The sequence below is a fragment of the Gopherus flavomarginatus genome, chromosome 1 (assembly GCF_025201925.1).
Source record: "Gopherus flavomarginatus isolate rGopFla2 chromosome 1, rGopFla2.mat.asm, whole genome shotgun sequence".
In the NCBI taxonomy this organism is placed as follows: Eukaryota; Metazoa; Chordata; order Testudines; family Testudinidae; genus Gopherus; species Gopherus flavomarginatus.
In genome coordinates, this window is record NC_066617.1 from 169,267,726 (window position 1) to 169,288,150 (window position 20,425).

A 20,425-nucleotide genomic window follows, 5' to 3' on the forward strand; every position below is an offset into this window, starting at 1 on the left:
ACCAACACATTTGGCTCTGTTCATATGTGTGTAAGAAAAACTTAGGAAAAAAACCTCTGTTGCAGCTGATTGAAGTTTTTTATTAACTGATTGATTAAGGTAACAAAAGAAGCTTATTGGAAGTATAAAATATTGAAGGAGAAAGCTGGTGAAAAGGTGTATAGAAAAAAGGTAATGAAGTGTGAAGAGACCAGGAGGAAACAGAAATGGTAAATGAAGTAAAAATAACACAAGAAATCAAGTTAAACAAACAGAGTATTTTTACATATACAAGAAATATGTAGCTCCGCAAAGAGTCAATGGGGCCATTAAAGCATCTGACTAGGAAGTTAATGACAGATGAGGTTAATATTGCTAAAAGCTGGAATGGATTCTTTACCACACTATTCACAAGAGCATCTGAAGGTCACATACCAGAGACTGTGATAGATTATCTTGGGGCAGAAAGTGAAATTGCAATAATATATACTTACAAAGCCCCACACATAGGAAGTTAAAATACCAGATGAATTACTACATCTAAAAAGTCTCAAGTAAGTAGGAAGGGAAACTAGAAATGCCACCAGTAGGATTTCTGATAACAGGCAGAATGTAAGGGAAGTATTCACCATATGAATGGTGTCTCCTGCTGTTTCATTACTGAATAAAAGATCTATTGAAGTTATATGACAGTGAGTGTTATACCAATGTCTATAAATACATTTAAATTAAATAAAATGAATAGGAAACTTAAACTTGCAAGTCTTTCTTGAGTTATTGGCCATTGGTTAAGAGAAGATTTATGCTGTATTTAGAAATATGCAATTTGGTAAATGAATGAGATCAACCACTAATGATTCAGGGGAAGACTTTCAAAAGTGCCTAAGGGATATGGGAACACACACAGCACTGAAAAATTAATGGGATTTGTGCTCCTAAATCCACTGGGCACTTTAAAAAATTTTTTCCCCCTGGAGACCTGAAGAATAAGAAGGTAAAATCTTTCCAATAAATCTGCCTGAGTTTCAGGAGAAGTTTGTTACTGGAGTGTAGAGCTGCCAAACAGTACAAAAAAAATCTATGATTGCTTTGAATTTAGGGAAAAAATTCGCCTTGACTAAGTTCAAACTACTTTTGCATCTGCTGCCTGTGAAACTTCTAGCAGACACATTTCCCAGGCATGATCTCTCATGGAAACAGAAAATTGTAAGTGAAGGGCAGAAGATATTTACAGAAAGACTATTTTAAAATTATAAACAGAACTATAGGCTTTGGAAACCTGTTTCTAAGGGCTTGTCTACATTACCATCTGGATCGATGGGCAGCAATTGATCCAGCGGGGGCTGATTTATCGCGTCTAGTCTAGACACGATAAATCGACCGCCAAGCACTCTCCTGTCAACTCCGGTACTCCACCAGGGCGAGAGGCGCAGGCGGAGTTGACGGGGGAGTGTCAGCCGTCAACTTACCACAGTGAAGACAACGCGGTAAGTAGACCTAATTACGTTGACTTCAGCTACGTTATCCACGTAGCTGAAGTTGCATAACTTAGATCGATTCCCCACCCCCCAGTGTAGACCAGGCCTATGAGTCAGCTCACTCAGAGAACAGAAACATAATGGAGCCTGTCCTAATGAGTCATCACCAGGGACCCTAGCTTTCCACAATTTTTAAAAAAAACCACCACAATTCTCTAATGATAAAAAAAAAAAAGAATAAAAATCTGCATTTTTCCACAATTAAAATGAAACACTGAACTTCAGTTTCCCTAGCCACAATATATTTAGGTATCAGTTAAACACAAAGTTTTATTAATATATTTACAATTTTTAAGGAAGTTTGAAGCTTATCTGTGCCATCAATCATTATAATAAAATAAAATTAATAGAACTGCAATTTGTATTTCTTACCTATACCAAGTATTTCTATATCTGTATCCTATATTTTCAGAAAATTGTTTTTTTAAATGCACCAAAATACTTGGAATAACCCAGTTACACTGCATTGTTTTTTTTACTCTTGTCAATGGCCCTGCTGTTTCAGCCTCTTGGTTTTTTTCCTTTTCATTCAGTTTGTTTACTGCTTTCCATGTGTTCTACAATTGTCTGCCTTTGAACATAATCTACATTCTTGCTGCATGCAGTACAGAACAGCACATTACCATCAACGTGACATTTGTCCTTGCCAAACTCAGTGACATGGGCTTTAGTTGTGATTTTTAAAATTTTCAGCATCTTTTCATAACTTTAATTACTCGCGTCTGGAGGCTGAAGTGAAATTTGAGCTGCATGGAAACACAAACCTCTACATGCTGAGTAACTTCTACACTCTATAAGCAATTTGTTGGAGTATGTTTAGCTATGTGAATTTAAAGTTCATTCAAAAATCAACCACAAGATGGGGAGGTTGTGCACATTCAATAAGTAACACTGGTACTTTCAGTAGATTTTAGTAAATATGTTTTTATTTTTTCACAAAATGTAAAAACTACAAATTCTCTGTGAAAATGAAAATTCCACATTTTGCCATGGCAAACTGATTTCTAGGATCCCTGGTCATCATAGCTTGCATGTCAAATCCTCACAACAAACTGCTTGTGGAAAACCTGTAGAGGTGTGTGTGTGTGAGACAGAGAGAGAAAGAGAGAGTCTGGGGTGAGGACACTGAGCAAATGATGGGGGTTGCTGGTAGTTGAGCTGTTGCTGCTATTTTTAGATAGTCTGAGTATATTTCATTGTGAACGTATCTTTGAGAGTTGTTCATTCTTATCGTTTCCTCTCCTCTTCTCTCATGGTCCCAGTTTAGTTGTTGTTTTTTACCTTCAATTACTTTTGTATTTATTCTAAAGTTTATCCAGTGAGAGCATTCTTTTAAAAAAAATTCTTAAGATATTGATCTCTGCTGATCTCTTTGAGTTCTGCTGTAGTCAGATGGCACGCTGTGACTAAATGAATGGATTGATATCTATATAAGTGCACAAAAACAGCCCAGTAAAGTCACAGATTTTGACTTTGCTCTGTTCTTTCTGGTCTTAGCCTAAGGCAGATATAAAGGTATCAGATGAATGACTTGTCACATTGACAGACTAAGAGACTGTCTACTGTACAGCGGCTTAGGTCCAGAAGGATAATGATGCTCTGAACCAGTGGGCATATTATTATTCCAGATCAGAACTGCTCATGCCACAAGGTACAGAGACAATGTTTTCATGATTACAGTGATGTTGAAATCCATTTCCTAATGATGGTGTGCAGAATAAGGGGTGTGAGGAATAGAACAGGTGTAACAAAATAGGGGATAAGTAAAAACAACAAGGAGTCCTTGTGGCACCTTAGAGACTAACACATTTATTTGTGCATAAGCTTTCGTGGGATATAACCCACTTCATCAGCTGCATGCAGTGGAAAATACAGTAGGCAGGTATAAATATACAGCACATGAAAAGATGGGAGTTGCCTTACCAAGTGGGAGGTCAGTGCTAATGAGGCTAATTCAATTAGGATGGATGTAGCCCATTCCCGACACTTGACAAGAAGGGGTGAATATCAACAGAGGGGAAATTACAAGGACTCCTTGTTGTTTTTACTAATACAGACTAACATGGCTACCCCTCTGAAAAATGAGGGATAGATATTTGAAATCCATTTGAGGATGTAGGCAGGAGAGGAAGCCAGAAGATTAGTTGCTTGAATTCTCATGGTTATTCCTAGTCTAAAAATGATTAAAAAAAAATTAAATTCGAATGGGATCCTTTTTGATATTAGTGGACAGTGATGTGTAAATGACCACAGTTAACATCCCATAATAAAAGTCTGGGGGGGGGATTCGGTCAGTTAAACGAAAAGGCAGATATTTTTGCTCTTTGATAACTTAAAATTCCAATTTAGCATGGGAAATTCTGAAATGTTAACATTTAGTTTTTGTCCTAAATGGGGACAAAATATAGGAATGCTGGAATTTTTCATAGAATGAGGAGTTCCAAAGATTTACACTTTTCTGAATTGAAAATGTTTTGGATTGGGTCAGCAGTGGACTGTTCATCTGCACAACCTGTGGTGCCTTGTGGGAGTTGTAATTCAGAAGATTTATGTCCATATTCTATGGGCCAGGATCTGCGGCTGGATTATGACTCCTATGACAGCTCAGCAGAGAGACTGGCACATCGTGGAGATGTATTCCAGCCAGGGAGCCCAGCCATAGGGCTAAATGCAGGCACCAAGCACCTGAATTGCAAAATCATGAGGCAATGCAGAAGCTCAGGTGGACACAGTTCAGTGTCATGCTGATCAGATATCTTTAGATTTGATTCAACAAACTGAAATGTTTTGGTTTAGGATGGTGTGACCTGAGGCAAAATATTTTGTTTTGATTTTTTCCCTGCAGAAAATCAAGCTTTTGGCAAAAGCTTACCTTTTCTTCTGGAAAACATTGATTGTGTGGAAGCTGCATTTTCTGTCAAAAAAATAAAATTGATGGAAATTTCCGAACCAGCTCAATATATAGCATTTGAATGTCATGCAGAATGTCGTCCACATACAGAATGTCATGCAGTTATCTGAATGTGCAATCATTCAACTCATTAGCAAATGTCTCTTCCCACAAGGGTATGAATGCATTTCATACATCTAGGATTTAATACATATATAATACTATATCAGTACTAAAATATAATGAATATTGTTGTAGTTCACATGTACAACCTTCAAAATATATGTGAGGAGATAATGTTTGTGTGTTTTGTATAATTATATATGTTGAGTAGGGTGGACAATGTAATCAACAGTTCCTGTCTATGCTGTATTCTGATAGTTCAGAGATCAAAAGAACATCCTAGCAATGAAATAAATTGTAAACACGGGATATCTCTGTATTCATCTCTCTTTGAAATGTATAGCAAATAATCTGTGAATGGTGGAGGAACAAGCAAATTGCCTTATGTTAATTCTATAGCTAAATAGTGGTGATGAACCACCTTCAAATTCATCCTAATTACCTTTTGTTCTCGGAGGAACTCCCAACTTGCCAAAGAGGACATCAAATTGTATAAAAGATACTTGGCTCCCTATTCTGTCATCTCAGATCTGCTTAAGCTTCATCAGGGGAAGTTTGAGTTGCAAGACTGGGGTCCCAGTTATGCTGATACGCCCTGAATATGATATTTGGACATGGACTATAACCTATTAACTGAATTCTGTAAGAACTCTTTGCAACTACAAAGCTCACCATCTCTGCTATGAATCTGCACTTCAATTAATTGAACTCATGTCTGTATGTATATTGATCTTTTAACCATACTTGTTGTTTTTAATAAATTTTAGTTTAGTTAATAAGAATTGGCGGTAGCATGTGTTTGGTTAAGATCTGAAACATTCATTAACCTGGTAGGTAATGAGTCTGATCCTTTGGGAATGGTAGAACCTTTTCTTTTATATGATGAAATAAGATTTTCAGAAATCATCGTATTTGACTTAGGTACCTGGATGGAGGCCTGAGGCTGGATCACTTTAAGGGAACTGTGTTGTTTGGACTTCTGAGTAACCAGTGAGGTAATAAAGAAGCTGTTTTATGCTGGCTTAGTAAATCTAAATATTGGAATATCCACCAGCTTTTAGGGGATTGTCTACCCCATTCTTTGCAGTTCACCCTAATTGAGTGATAACAGCTGGCCCCCACTAGGACCCTGGTCACATATGTATGTTCAGATTTTTGAGGCTTTAAAAATCTCCATTGTAACACAGCAAATTTGTTTTGTAACTAATTACGTTCTAATTTTGTGAGGTGGTGGAAGGCTCCATCGCATTTTCTGAATGTGGACAGGTGCAGATCTTACAAAAGTCACATGCCGCATTTCTTTCAGGGAGAGCACACCACGAATGCTGTATTGCATAGTGTATGGTGAGAACTATTGCAGCAGATGGGCTTTCATTGGAAATCTGGAAGCAGAATAGGAGGTGGGAATGAATTGGCATTCCTCTTGTGTCAGTCTTGCTAATGGCATCAGGTGTCCAGTTAGGGAACATGCTGAATTTGGTTAATTACTTGAAGACTTGCATAAAGGAGACATGAGAGACAGGTTCTGAAATGTGAATGGCTTTATGGGACTGCAAATGTCTTTGGCTCTCCACATTATATATGTGTATAAAAACCATGTCATGAAACCCTCTAGTTATTCATTTCAGAGCTGCTAATATCCTTTGATGTGCTAGGATTAGATGAAGAACTCTGGCTCAGCTGGCACTATCCCACAGAGGGCAGATGCATATATATAGTAATGAACACAAATTCTCTTTGAGGTCTTACAGAAAAGCAAGGTTTAGATGCAGATTTAACAAACTGTTTTGGATTTCTGTAGGAAGATCTGAAAAGTGGAGCACACAACAACACCACTGTGTGTATATATAGCACACTTGAGGTGTAATTGTCAAGCATTCTCAAAGGATGTGTGAAGTACTTTGGGAAACTGAGGCACAGAGGTTAAGGCCCTGTTTTTCAAAGCTGGTGAGTGCCTGCAGCTTCCATTAACTTCACTTGGAGTTAGGAGTAATAAGTACCTCTAAAAACATGTCCCGAGTGATTCCCTCATGATCAGAGAGTGAGTCAACAGCAAAGGTCCCTATAAACATCTGCAACTCTAACTCATCATTCTCCTTGAAGCACTTCTTTGCCATGATCCCTGCAGAAACTTGACAGCCATTAGGCTGCTGATGCACTGAAACCACTGCCCATCATTCTGACCAATACTGTCTCATTGTTACCTTGTCCTCTCCTGTCAACCTCTCTATAGCCGTCTGCTGTCTCTTTTCTTATGCTTAGATTGTGACCTCTTTGGAACAGGGACTTTCTTTTTGTTCACTTTGTCCAGGTCCATGACTACAGTAATATAAACAATAATAATAATTAATAATGCAGAAGGAGAAAAAGAAGAACCCAGAAGTTTTTGGTTTTTTGCTTCCTACACCCATCCTGTGGCTTATCTACCAACTTAGCAATGCTTTACTTCTACTGACAGAGTTATATCACGGTCAATCTTTTTGGCCTCAGGCTTATTTCAAATACCAGTAATTTAGGGATGCTGTAGCAAGATGTGCTAGTCAGTACATTTGTTCTTTTTTGGATATGGCCATCCATGGATTTTATTAAGCAGTGTTAATTTTCTATTAGTTCTAGGAGCTGTAGATTTTCTGAGAGAGAAGTTTGGCTCAGCTTCAGAATGGTGGGGGTGGGAGGGAAGCATTTAATTCCTTGTGACTACAATTATATAGACAATTTAAAATATCGCAGCCTGGATTTAACACCCAGATTCCTAGAATTAATTAACTGAATAACTGATTCAATAATTTGAATCAAATAGCTTATCTGAGAAATTTAGCCTCTTTTTTCTTTCACTTTCTTTTTTAGTTTTCTATTTTCCATGAACAGATCATACTGGTTTCTTCTTTAATTTTCTTAGAGTAGAGCTTACAGATCTCCACTGAGATCATACTTCCATTATGTTAGCCTTCGTACAGACACACAGTATGAGACAATGTCCACCCCCAAAAACTTATGAGCTCAATAGACAAACTAATAAGTGGTGGGGAGGGCAAAACAGAACTGAAGTGACTGGATCAAGGTGACACAGCAGGTCAGTGGCAGAGCTGGAAATAGAGTCCAGGTCTTTTGAGTCACAGTCTACTGGAGCAGTGTCTCTCAACCTTTCCAGATGACTGTACCCCTTTCAGGAGTCTGATTTGTCTTGTGTACCCTAAGTTTCACCTCACTTAAAAACTACTTGCTTACAAAATCAGATGTAACAATACAGAAGTGTCATAGCATATTATTACTGAGAAATTGCTTGCTTTCTCATTTTTATCATATAATAACATTAATCAGTTGAAATATAAATATTGTAATTACATTTCAGTATACAGTATATAGAGCAGTATAAACAAGTCATTGTATGAAATTTTAGTTTGCACTGACTTCGCTAGAGCTTTTTCTGTAGCCTGTTGTAAAACTAGGCAGGTATCTAGATGTGTTGATGTAGCCCCCGGAAGACCTCTCTGTACCCACAGGGGTACACGTGCCTCTGGTTGAGAACCACAGCACTAGACCATGCTGTCTCCTTCAAATGTATTTATTTGAGTATAATCTTCCAAATATTTGGCTTTACCCGGTGGCTTGATCACAAATAGTTCATTGGGAGTAGTCTATATTTGTTAGTTGAACTATGTTTCTTCGTTGTGATTGGTTAAATAAATAATATGGCATTGTTTGGATCAGCATGTGACACTTCTGGAACAAGTCTTTGCAATTACTTTGAAATTATTTTCTGTGAACATTCATGCATGTAAACCTCAATTTCTCAAATGTTGGTGGATACTGAAGGCAAAAGGGGAACACGCACTGTCAAATTAGATGCAGCGATGTTTCTGCAGTATTCCCACAGCTCTAGGAATGATTAGAAGGTATGTGAATAGAAAACAATGTCTTTCAATAGAAAAGCAATATAGCAAATTAGTTGTCTTAACTTCAGAGCTAAAATATAGGTTTGCCCTGTGTGACTCTATTCACTCCAAAAGGTGCAGCCAGCTCATGAACCTCAGAGTATAGCTATTGCATCGTAATCTGGTTCAAGTCATAGGGTGATCATATTTCCTAAAGGAAAACCGGCACACATGGGGCTATCCTGAGTGCCCCTCCCATGCATCTGTTCTTTAAAAAACCTTCATTTCATGATTAAGTATTTGAAAACAGTTTATTTTTCTTCCTTCTTTTACAAATATCCACACATAATCTACTTGAATTCATAACAACTTACCTAAGCACTGTGGTATGTATATGTACCTAAGCAGAATCACTAAGCAAAAGGTAGGGGAAGAGCTCCAGAATGGATAGTGATTCAGTATGTGATGCAGTATGTCACGCCAACATCTAAAGTTGCAGAAAATTAACAAGTGGGGCAATAGTAGGGTCAGCATTAGCGTCAGCATATTTTTCATTGCTTTCTATTTTGAATGACCTGTTTGCTTGTATAAGTAGCAACATCAGCCTCCAGCTGGAAATGGGGAAAATTTTGTGTGGGTATGAGTGTGTGTCCTGAATTTCAGCTAAGCTATACCACAAACCCACAAAAATAAAAAATAAGAAAAAAAATCCTCAAACTAAAAAAAGTCAAAGGATTTGGATCAAAATGTGATGGCAATACAGCTGTTGATGACTGTGAGAAATGGACCTGAGTATTTTGTGCAATTTTTAACTACAGTTTTAAAAAGGAAGACAAAGACCTTTTCTGTACAGAGTAACAAAATTAAAAACAGTTAATCCGGTTTTGTGCTTCAGTTGAAATAACAGTCCAAATTTAACATATAGAGAAAAGCAGGAAAGCAAGATGGTTTTTCTTCTAATTTGCCCCACCTCCCCCATAGCACGCATCATTAAAATTCAAAAGTAAGATAAGCAACAAGTAGTTCTGATGATAATTAGTGGATTTCATTTCATTCTAGGAAATTGCCACTTCATAAACATCTAATCTTTCTATAATGTCTTTAAATGACTAATTGTGTTGACTTCAAGAACTGTAAGTTGTCTACTTTAGAAATGGAAAGATTGCAATGAAACTTAATGTTCTAACATTTTAAACAAATGAAAATTGTCTACCTGCCCTCCCTTCAAATTTGAAGAAAGCTCTAGCAGAGACCAATTAACATAATTAGGATTTATGGAGTTTTAGTTGTATGCAAACTGTTTTTCCCTCAGTTACATTTGTGGAACCCCATTGACTTTATAGGGTAGCGTGGATGTCACTAATAGCAAAATTTGTGTGTCTGCCATTGGTTTTCTGCATTAATCTTTAGCTCTTTTAAGAAGTGTGGAGAAGTAAGGGGCTGGATGATTTACATCACTGCTTCTAATCTAGTTTAGATCAGTACTGACTGAAAGCCTTTACTGGCTGATGGCTCTTTTGTTGTCCTAAGTGAGATGAATTGAAAGGTCCCTGTGCACTTTCTAGTGAGCAAATGTCCAGGCTACAAAAGCCACCACCTAAATGATGATGATGTTTGCATCTTCAGTAGAAAGATGAGCTTTCACTTTGACATTTAGAAGTGGCTCTTCTGGAGAGTGAGTGAGGCATGTTGTCTGGATAGTATGAGGAAACTTGCATTGTTTTTTCTTCTGATAAATAGAGGCCTTCAGTTAGCAGCACTATCAGATTAGCCCCTTTTGTTAGCATTGAGTTCACTAATATTTAGGAGGGAAAAAAGCTGAGAGATGAGAGGTGTTAATAATGAAGACTAAGATATAGCAGTGGTGGGTAAACAAATCCCAAATAGACTTAAGGCCAGAGGGGACCATCATGATCATCTAGTCTGACTTCCTGCACATCGAAGGCCACAGAACTTCCCGCACCCGCTCCTGCAATAGGCCTATAACCTCTGGCCGAGTTACTGAAGTCCTCAAATCTTGATTTAAAGACTTCCAGTTACAGAGAATCCACCATTTTCTCTGCTTCAAGTCAGCAATACATGCCAAGGAAGGAGAAAAACCCAGCCAACCTGACCTAATGAAAGATTAGGAGAGAGCTCAGTAATAAAGTGCAAAGATATAAAACTAACATTACATTTGGAAGTCAGCCAAACTTCAAACAGACATAGGCCATGACTTCATGGGTTTGTAGACAACATACCCTGTAGTCGTTCCAAGTTCTTTGAAGAATTAATAAAAAATCTTTCAGTACTTGTCTCATTGTTAGCACAAAGTTTTGCCACATAAGTGTAGTGTTGCTTATGTGACAATTAGACTATTATGTATTCTGTTCTCAGGTACACTGATGCAACAGAGAAGTCAATAGAGTTACACCCATTCGTGTGGGAAGAATATAGCACCTATTGTCTGAGGGTGTCTTTTAGATGCATAAAGTTATTGCTAGGTGTAACTGGGCCAAAATATACTTCTCCTTTTATTGTTTTTAGGTGGACTTTTTGAGACTAAATATAATATTAAAGGAAAAAGATTAGTCATTGGAAGGGAAAAAAAGTAGGAACCAACTCTTACATGTCTTTAAACATGAGGTGTCATGTTAGTTCCTACACACACGCAAAACCCACCAAAAACTCCTGGCAAAAGCTTTTCCTGTTAATTTTGTTAAGGGGATAATTTTCAAATCTAATCACAGTTGGCGTGTGAAGTGAAGTGCAAATGTAATTCCCTTTGTCTGTCCACCGTTTGATTTTGGGTAGAAGATAATGTACAGCAGTAAACTCTATGCTTCCGACTCCTCTTGATAAAACTAGCATATTTAATACCATAATGTAAATAGAAATAATTGAAAAATAACATCTGTTTAAGTAGGCGTTTTCAGGTTAAAACATTTTATTTTAAAAATACTTTAAACTCACATTAACAATGAGAATAATTTGGAAAAAATAAAAAAATTTGCTCTTTTCTCTTCTCTTCACCCATCCTTAGATAGTACTTGTATAATTTTTTAAAATGCTGTTTTCAAGTTGTCTATGCCTCTTTTATTCTCTGGTTCTTTGGCACTTGTAAGATGATATGATGTTTGGATTGCAAAAATACTAGAAGTAGAAAAATATCTGGTGGAATCAGATACTTTTCTTTACATTTCCTTGAAATATTTCTTTTTTATTTGACTTCATTCTGTCCTGTTTTTCAAATTCTAGTCAGTGTTTATCAAAATTGTGCAAATGCTACATGTTTTCTTTCTTTGCTTTTTAAAAATATTTTAAACAGAACTTTTACAATATAGCCAAGAGACTCAGGTGAAAATTTTCCAAAAAGGGGTGTCTAACATTAAACTTGTATGTACATGTTCAGGTGCTCAAAGAAGTGGCCTGATTTTTCAAAAGTGTTTCCATTGAAGTCCAGGGAAATTGCTGTTTCCTCAACCCATTTGAAAAAATCAGGCCACTCCTTTAGGTGCCTAAACATGGACTTAAGAGCTTGCTTTTTGGGATGTGTTTGTTTGATTATTTATTTTTGGTACTTTGATCTCTAGGACTAATCAACCTCTTTGGGATTTCTGAACTGAGGAAAAGACTCTGAGTTTTGACAAATAGAGCCTCTATCTCATTATTTCCTCTGAGTTGTGGTGGTGATGGAATAAGCCTGTTTCTAACCTCTATAAAATAATGGCTCGGGTCCCTAAAGCCTGCAGCTCTCCTGAGAGCTAAGGAGACCTACCAGAGGCTAGTGCCCATGTGTGGAGGTTCTGTGCTTCCAGGCTGCTTCTCACTTCCCAGCCTTCATTGCAGTGTGAGTCCTATCACAACATCTTCTGATTGCTGTCAATGACCCACCACCCCATCCTGTGCATGTCCTGTTTTGGCAATAATGGAGTATGTTAGTAGTGAGGCTGTGGTGAGGGTAAAGTATTGGAGGTACCCTTTCCTCCCCAACCCCTTATTCTGCATCCTCCTCCCTACAGAGCTCTTGCAGATAGGCTTTAGCAAGATCAGAGGAAAGGGGGATAACATTTGGGCACATGGAAAGGAAAACTCTGACAGGCACTGAGCAGGAGAATTACTGTGAGTGAAAGTGGTGATTATATGAAAAGATGCATAAATATATGGACAGAGAATGACCCTTTACATTCACCTGAAAATAAGAAGCTGTCAAACATTGGTTTAAACCATCCTTGCTGTGTCCACAACTGACTTGCTGTCCATTTATCGTTTAATCTCTGAATGTACTTTTAGTCTCACAGTTAGGACTGCTAATGATTGATTAATCCAGCTCTGTATGGACAGAGCACACCAGGCTTTTATAAAAGGATCTTTACAGCTTCTCTGATAATGCCATTTGGAGTAGAGATGATCAGCAGTAGCTGGATTTCCTAGCCATATCCTGAGCCAGTTAGGACAGATCCTGTTGTGTGTGTATTGGCTGCTAGCTCAGGAGAAGGAGATGGAGAAGGAACGACCCTCGTTCATTACATTGGAAATCAAGATGCACACTTTTCACATAGTGTATTTTGAAAGGAGGGGGATAAAAATCTCCAATTATGGAGCTGATGGCATTTTCCCTCTCTTTGCACACATGTAATACATATAGTGCATACTAGCACTTAAATACCACATGTTTTGTTATAAATTATTTTCTCCAATGTACATATGTTTCCTCAGCTTGGTAAAAGTATAAATGTTAGTGATGTACCAACCACCATAAACAAAGCTATTTTCAAAATGTTATTTATAGATCCCCACACCATGATCCTAGAGTTCATCTGATGGTTACCAAAGACTTAGTCTGCATTATGTGCAGTAAAGAACAAGATATTTGTAAATCAAGCTGCTGTATATGAGTAATATGTGGAGAACTGTGAATAGTGAAAAGGCAGGATTTTGCTGTTTAGGTGTCAGAAGACCTTATTAGAGCAACTTGTTAGTGAATAAAACAGCCAATTTTCCCTTACAACTGAATGCTCTCATTTATCCACACCACTCTCCGTTTGCTTCGTGAGCATCTGGAAGGAAGATGGAATTTTTTTTTAAACAATCAAAAGTAGAGCAGAAATCACAGAGCTTTTGCATTTAAAGCCGCTTATTTTTTCTGAAATTAGAGTATAATGTGATTCCAGGCTGTTCAGATTCTGATGTTAACATGTCTTTTAGGTTTTGATGACAGTTAACATAAATATTAATGACAATTTCATTAGAACTTGATTTCATACAAAAGTAGATTATTCTTTGTATTGGTTTCTTTGTGCTAACTGTCGCTCCCTGTTGAATATATTGTAGCATCATCCAAAATTGCCATGTATGACATCCACTTTATTACATGCCTGGAAAAACAAACATTTTTCAAATTACAGGCATTTACGAGGAGCAAGAATAGGGCGAGCCCACATTTGATATAATGACGATCAATTATCTTGTGGAACAGTATAAAAGAGTGTCATGAGAGAAATTAGAGAACAAAGCCAAAGGACAATTAGTACAGCAGGTGAACAGGAGACCGATATATTCTTGGCAAAACATTCTTTCTTTATATTTTCTCTTCCTTCCTTCCTAATATTTATTTCACTGGGTTACTTTTCCTCAAGTGCATATATTAATTATGGCAAAAATGTGTGATTAATATTCCGTTGCTAGGCTAATTCTTTGTTTTGTAGGACTTCTTCTTTGTGTTGTATAGCATTTGTTGTGCTAGCTTCTATCCTTCATTTACGGTAATAGCTTTACTGTAAATGATTCCCTTACAGAAAACATATAAATATTACAGTTCCCAGCATTATGATGTCATAGCACCTATAAATACTCGCAGAAGAGAAATACATCCTTTTAAATTGAGAGTTTATAGTTCTCATGTGGATACATTCCAGCCAGAGGATGAGCAGCTCATAATTCCTTTTTTGACAGGATAAATGGGAAATCCATGATTCCTATCAAGTACTGTAGAAAGATCCAGACACCCAAATCCATATGCCATACTTTGCCTCGTACATGTTTCAAGCGCTGTAGCTGACTTAATTGTTTTGCCCTGGGGATTCTTCCAAACGACTGTTGGCAGATACAAGTGATATTAACAAGACAAATATGTCTCAGTATATTTAACAGGTGATTACTGCTATTTCAAGGTAGTAAATTCTTATATTTATTCATCTATGATGTTCCTGCAGCAACAGAAGGCAAGTTTGATTTTGGGGAAGGCAGCGGGCTCAGACAGTGCTGTGAAGGCACTGAAGCAGCATAGTTCTACCATTAATTGTATTTCAACAGCAACATTTAAAACCACTAGCATTTCGCTCTGTGTATACAAGAGATTTATAATTCTACATACCCTATGTGATGGCATATGTAGCCTCCAAATGTCTAAGCTGTTTCTAGGCACTACGAGTGGGTTTTTTTAATCACTGCAATATGTTGGATGTACCGAGGACTTACTATTTAACTTGGATTTTTGTCTGTATTTCAAGTTTTCAGATGCCTCTCTATTAACTTGTTTATCTCTGTGACATTTAATAGATATAAACATCATACCTTCTTCCTGTCTCCTGTCATCTCATCTCTCTCTCTTATTGTTTTTTTCAGTACAAGACTGTGTTGGTTATGACTAACTTACTATTTTGCTCAAGATACAAAGAAGTTTTGCTCTTGTAAATGTGTCATTTATATGACACAACTCTGCTAGTAGTTTACTTTAATGGAGCTGACTAAAGACAAAAACAGCTATGCCATCTTTAACATAAAACCTTAATCCCACAGCTATCCATGAAACCAATAGAACTGCAAAGGAAAAAGTATCCTCCTTTAGAGAAAGCTATAACTGTGATAGTCAGCACTGTTTGAAATGTATTCATTATACAGCTGCAAGGATAAAAGGATTTACTCCAGATTCACCTAATGTAAATGAAAGCAGAATCTAGGCCACATGGCCAAATTTGCCTTTCCTGATACTGTGCAATCCAAGTGACTTCCCTGAAATTGCACAGATGTGACGGAGGGCAGATTACAACTAATATAGCAACATAAATGCTAATTCTGCTCTCATTTATGCCCCTTTTTATGGAAAACTCCCTAAAGAATTTAATACAACATTCTAACCTTTCTATAGGACTCCTTAATCATTCTATATCATTAATAGATAATATACACAAAAAAAACTATGTTAATAGAGTATTACTACAGTTGCAAAGTCAAGCACTCAAGAGTTAGAAAGTGCCAGAATGAAGGTTGCCTGTATCATAGAATCATAGAAGATCAGGGTTGGAAGAGACATCTAAGGTCATCTAGTCCAACCCCCTGCTCAAAGCAGGATCCTTCACGTGGCCCCTACAACCTTCACGTGGCCCCCTTGTGTATATGCATTGTGATACAGTCTTTAATTATATGATCACATGCTCCCAGCTTCAGTCTCCCTCCCTGGGATCCTAATTCAGTCTGTCTGTACCCTACCTCCTGCCTACCCCCTACCCCACCGGTTTCTATTCTGTCTCCTTGTTCAGCCAGGTCCAGTCTCCCCAAGCTCACCCCAGCTCCTTGCCCAATCTCAGTGCCCCCCAGCCAACTGTCTTCTGATTCCCCCATTTCCTTCACTTGTTCCCAGTCTCCTTGTCCAAACAGGCCCAGTCTCCCAACTTCAACTCTTAGTCACAGTTTCTCTCTCTACTCCAGTTCCCATCTCACCAGACTCTCTGTCCCTTTACCTCCCCTTGGTCTGTCTTTTGTCACCTTTGCATCTGTATCAGAGGCTTCCTCTTCTATGATGCCGGGAGGCTTGTTGGGGGTGGCGGACATTGACAGCACAGGAGAGACAGGCTCTCAGTTCTAGTGTCTGGCTCCCACCCTAGCCTAGAACAGTCATTATAGGGAATGTCCTGCTTAGCCCCTATAACTCTGTGCTGCTAGAGTATGCCGAGTTACTCTGTTGGGACAGTGTGCACAGAATCTGGTCAGCATTAGAAGCTGAGAGAAGTTTGAGAATGCTTACTGAGAATAGACTCTTTGGAGATTTTCGCTATCTGGTTTTTACTGAGCATGTCTGAACTGTGATTTTTTTTCATAAGCTTATAACTAAGCCAAATTTGAGTGGATTTTCACAGGGACAGCAAAAGACACCTCCTTGGTACAAAAGCCCACCTGACAAATAAAGTCTCCGCACCATAAATGGGAGTGAGGGCCTGGAGCTTTTAAAAAAAAAAGAAAAAGGGGAAAAAGTCCCCAGAATTCAACACAGGAAAACAATGCATATTTTTTTTCTCAACCCATATTCTCAGAAATAGCTGCAGTATTCTGGCTGAAAATTTCCAAAAATATTCAGCGGACACCCAGCATGGAAAATGTCAGCCCAAATGGTGAAAGTGTTTCAAAGTTATAAGCAACTGAAACCAGCAAAGATGTCCCAGCTAGAGAATTCCATAGAATGGTTCAAAAGACCTATAGAATCAGTATCATCTGCTATTTGGTTCTGTAAATAATTTCTGTAGAAACCTCTTTACATTTTCAGATAAACCAACTGGTTTAATATAGAACTTTCCATAAAGGCCACAGCACTCCACTGAAGTCAATGGAGTTGCACAGGATGTAAGTAAGCATAGTATTTGGCTCTAAGAAACCGGTGATGTGGTGCCAGTTTTTTAAACATTTGGCTTCTGCAGTAATTTTGCTGTTAGCATGTGATTAAAATCTGCATCCTGGGGCATGCCTGTTGAGGTGGGGGTGGAGGGGAATAGAGGAATTATTTTATTAGTTTTCCTATTTAAATAAAAACACTTTCTCAGAGCTATAATCAAGGAGAAAGTTTCAGTACCTCTGGGTGAACAAATAGTATTAGCTAAATATTGCTGGCACAGTTAAGACTTTGTCCCTGAGAAATACACAGTGTATATTAATAATATAGCACAGTGTTCAGTTTGTGATTTGAAGGGGTTTAGGGAAGGAATGAAGAGTTTTAGACTCTTCCCTCTTATGAAATTGTTTTGAAAATACCTGCTACTCAGTGAAATCTGGTTCCTTGCAAAGACAAAAAATTGCTGTTCAGAAATATTTTTATGACATAAACAATTTATGTCAGGGATGATTTAGCAGCATCCAAAGAAGGATAGATTCTATCAGAGGCAAGGAAATCATTGCCCCAACCCCCTCTTTAATTTTGTTTATGGATTTTTAACAAGGAGCTCCCAGCAGTCTGCTGAGTTCCATTAGTCTTAACTACAAAGGCCACATTCTGCTCTGATTTAGAATGGTGCAGACCTAGAGTAGCTCTTTTCTGGATTTACACTGTTAGCAGAAGCTGGTGTTAGACCTATTAAATGAGTTTTCTTTTCTTACATGTGAATATTAATGAAAATAGCCTGATTTACCCGTTCTTGTAGGCTCATTTTTATTTCTGGTTGGCTTAATTGCTAAACTCAAAAGAGAGCAAAATAAAATAAAAAAACAAGTGCTGTTTTCAATACATCTGATGAATGGCTGTTCTTTTCTCCTCTTAGACAGTCTTTGATTAGAGAATGGGTCCATAGTAAAGAGAAACAAAGAAAGTTCATTGTGTCTTGGCACCAGATCTTTTCCTTTTAAGTAGCATGTATGTAGGAAAGAATATTGGGAAGTTACCAAATAGAAAACTCCTTATGATAACTCAGTCAATAGGACCGTATTCACAATTTTATTTCAAAGTACCAAATTAGTTGTTATGATTTGATATATACTGAGCTAATGGATGTAAAGACACCAATTTTAAAGGCATCTTTAGCCTACATACTTCTTCCCTTTACATCCACAGCATATTTTGGAAGCCAAAGAATTTCCACTGCATGCTTTTGAAGGACTATAATTTGGCCCCCAAGGAAGTTGCAAGCCGCAGTACAGTAGCCTAATTTCATAGGTGACTTTGTAACAACGCTCCACACAGTGGGACTGCACTGAAAGTAATAAAATTACTTTGACAGCTAATATTCCCTGTTGCTACTGAGTTTTCAATGGAGCCTTGATTTCTCAATAGTTATTACATTTTGATTGCTTTGCTATCCCTGTGTCATGTAACAAGGCAGATCATTCTTGATCATATCCCTCCACTTACAAATGGCTCTGAAAGGGCGAGGTACAGAACTGGAGGATCACAGCAAAAGTAAGGCCAGTAAGCTTAAAATAATGGCTGATCCTGCAATTTTTAATCAAGCAGACCTTGCATTGGGTCAAGTACAGAGGAGAGCTTATGCAGCTTACAAGGTTGTATAAGCATTAGCAGAAGACTGTCAGCCACCTGGGATGAAGCGGTCAGGCCTAGTGGGTAGGATCAGAGCTGGCGTCAGTAATCAGGGGCCAAAGCCAAGGGTCAAACTGGATGGCAGGAGATGGAGCAAACAGGGTATCAGGTAAGGAAGGGTTCGATGCAGGTGAGGCTGGGTGCAAGGCAGGAGCAGCAGGAATAAGGTAAGGCAGAAGCAGGGCACAATGGTGGGCATGAGCCCTGAGAATTCTGGGAGCTGCTGCTGCTCCTGGCTTAAGAGGCATCCTGTTGGCCTTTGCAGTCAATCAGGCAGTGCAGCTAATCAGGCAACCTGCTGCAGGCCAGCTGTACTGATGAGACTGCCTAGAGACTAACTCTGCTGCAGGTGCTGATTCCTGACCCAAGCTTGGTAAAACCAGACCTCTAGCAGACCAACCTATCCTGGGGAATTTCAGCCTAGTGCCCAATGGGAAAAGAAGGGAACCACATACACAGAATAATGCAGGGCTCAGTGTATGCAATTTGAAGGAGGCTATTTTTTAGTTTTCTACTGTTTCACTCATTCCATCGAAAGGAGTCTGCAGTGTTGCTCAGGGGCTAGGGAAAAGCATATTTTAGAAATTTCAGCAAAAGTTCTGCTAGCTAAACTAATGTACGTGAGTTACTGTTGGTTGTGCTCTGGTGACATTTCTGTGCCTACAGCTGGCCCTGTTAACTTTGATGGGAGCTTTTCTGGAGAGATTACAGGTTTGGAACCCACGTGGGTTTCATTTCTGTAGCATTTTGATTATTCTCATTTTCCTGATTCAGCCTTACAGAGATGAATAATGTATTGAATTAAAGTGTGATAACACCAGATCTGTGTGGCATAGTTATAAATGCAAGTTTAGAATACGGACTGTCCTTTGTAGTAAGGAATAGTTGAGAGATGTTCACTGATATTTTGATATGAAAGTAATGCTCTATAACCATACCAGCACTATAATTGTCTGGGCCCATCAAATAATACATCTAATGTAACAATGAACTAACTATTAATCCTACTTCAGTAAGCAGACTCCCAATTTCCTACTCTCCATCCGATGGCATGTCCAGTCAACCAGTTCCTTAGCCCCACATGCTCATACTGAAAGGGCATGAGTCCTTGGTCCCTTATCAGTTCAGAACCTGATGGAGAGTATTTGAGCTTTTCTGAGCCTCACAGTGGCTGCATGAACCAGCACAATTCATTCGAGTGAATGCCGTCTTTCAGGAAGTCTGCTCTGGCATCTCACTGTGGTTGGTTGGCTCTCCAGAGCCCTGGCAGCCCAAATAGTACCCAGATCCCTTTCTATTTTTCCTACTTAGCTTCTGCAACTAGTTCTTTCATCAAGTCTCCTGTAGCAGAACAGCCCATGTATAGCGTTTGGCACTGTGAGCTGAACTTCTCGTGTCCTGGCACCTACCCTTCTGCTTTGCTTGTCCACATATTATCATTATATAATGTGCAACCTCCATAGTTTCTGATCCTCCTATTTTTTTTAGCTGGAGTGGCTGATTTCACTTTCCTAGGCTTAATAATTTCCACCTTTTGTTCTTGACTGGCTTGTGTGGAGGACAACATCATTTATGCAAATAAATTCAATTATGTTTTTACTCTCCCCTGAATCAGTTCATGCTATGCCAATAAAAGTAGATTTTCCCCCACCCATTTTTCAGTAACAACATTTCCTGTGCAACCAATTAAACTCAGCCCATTAAAGTCACAAGAGCTTTTTCTGAGCTCTAATCTTGGTTG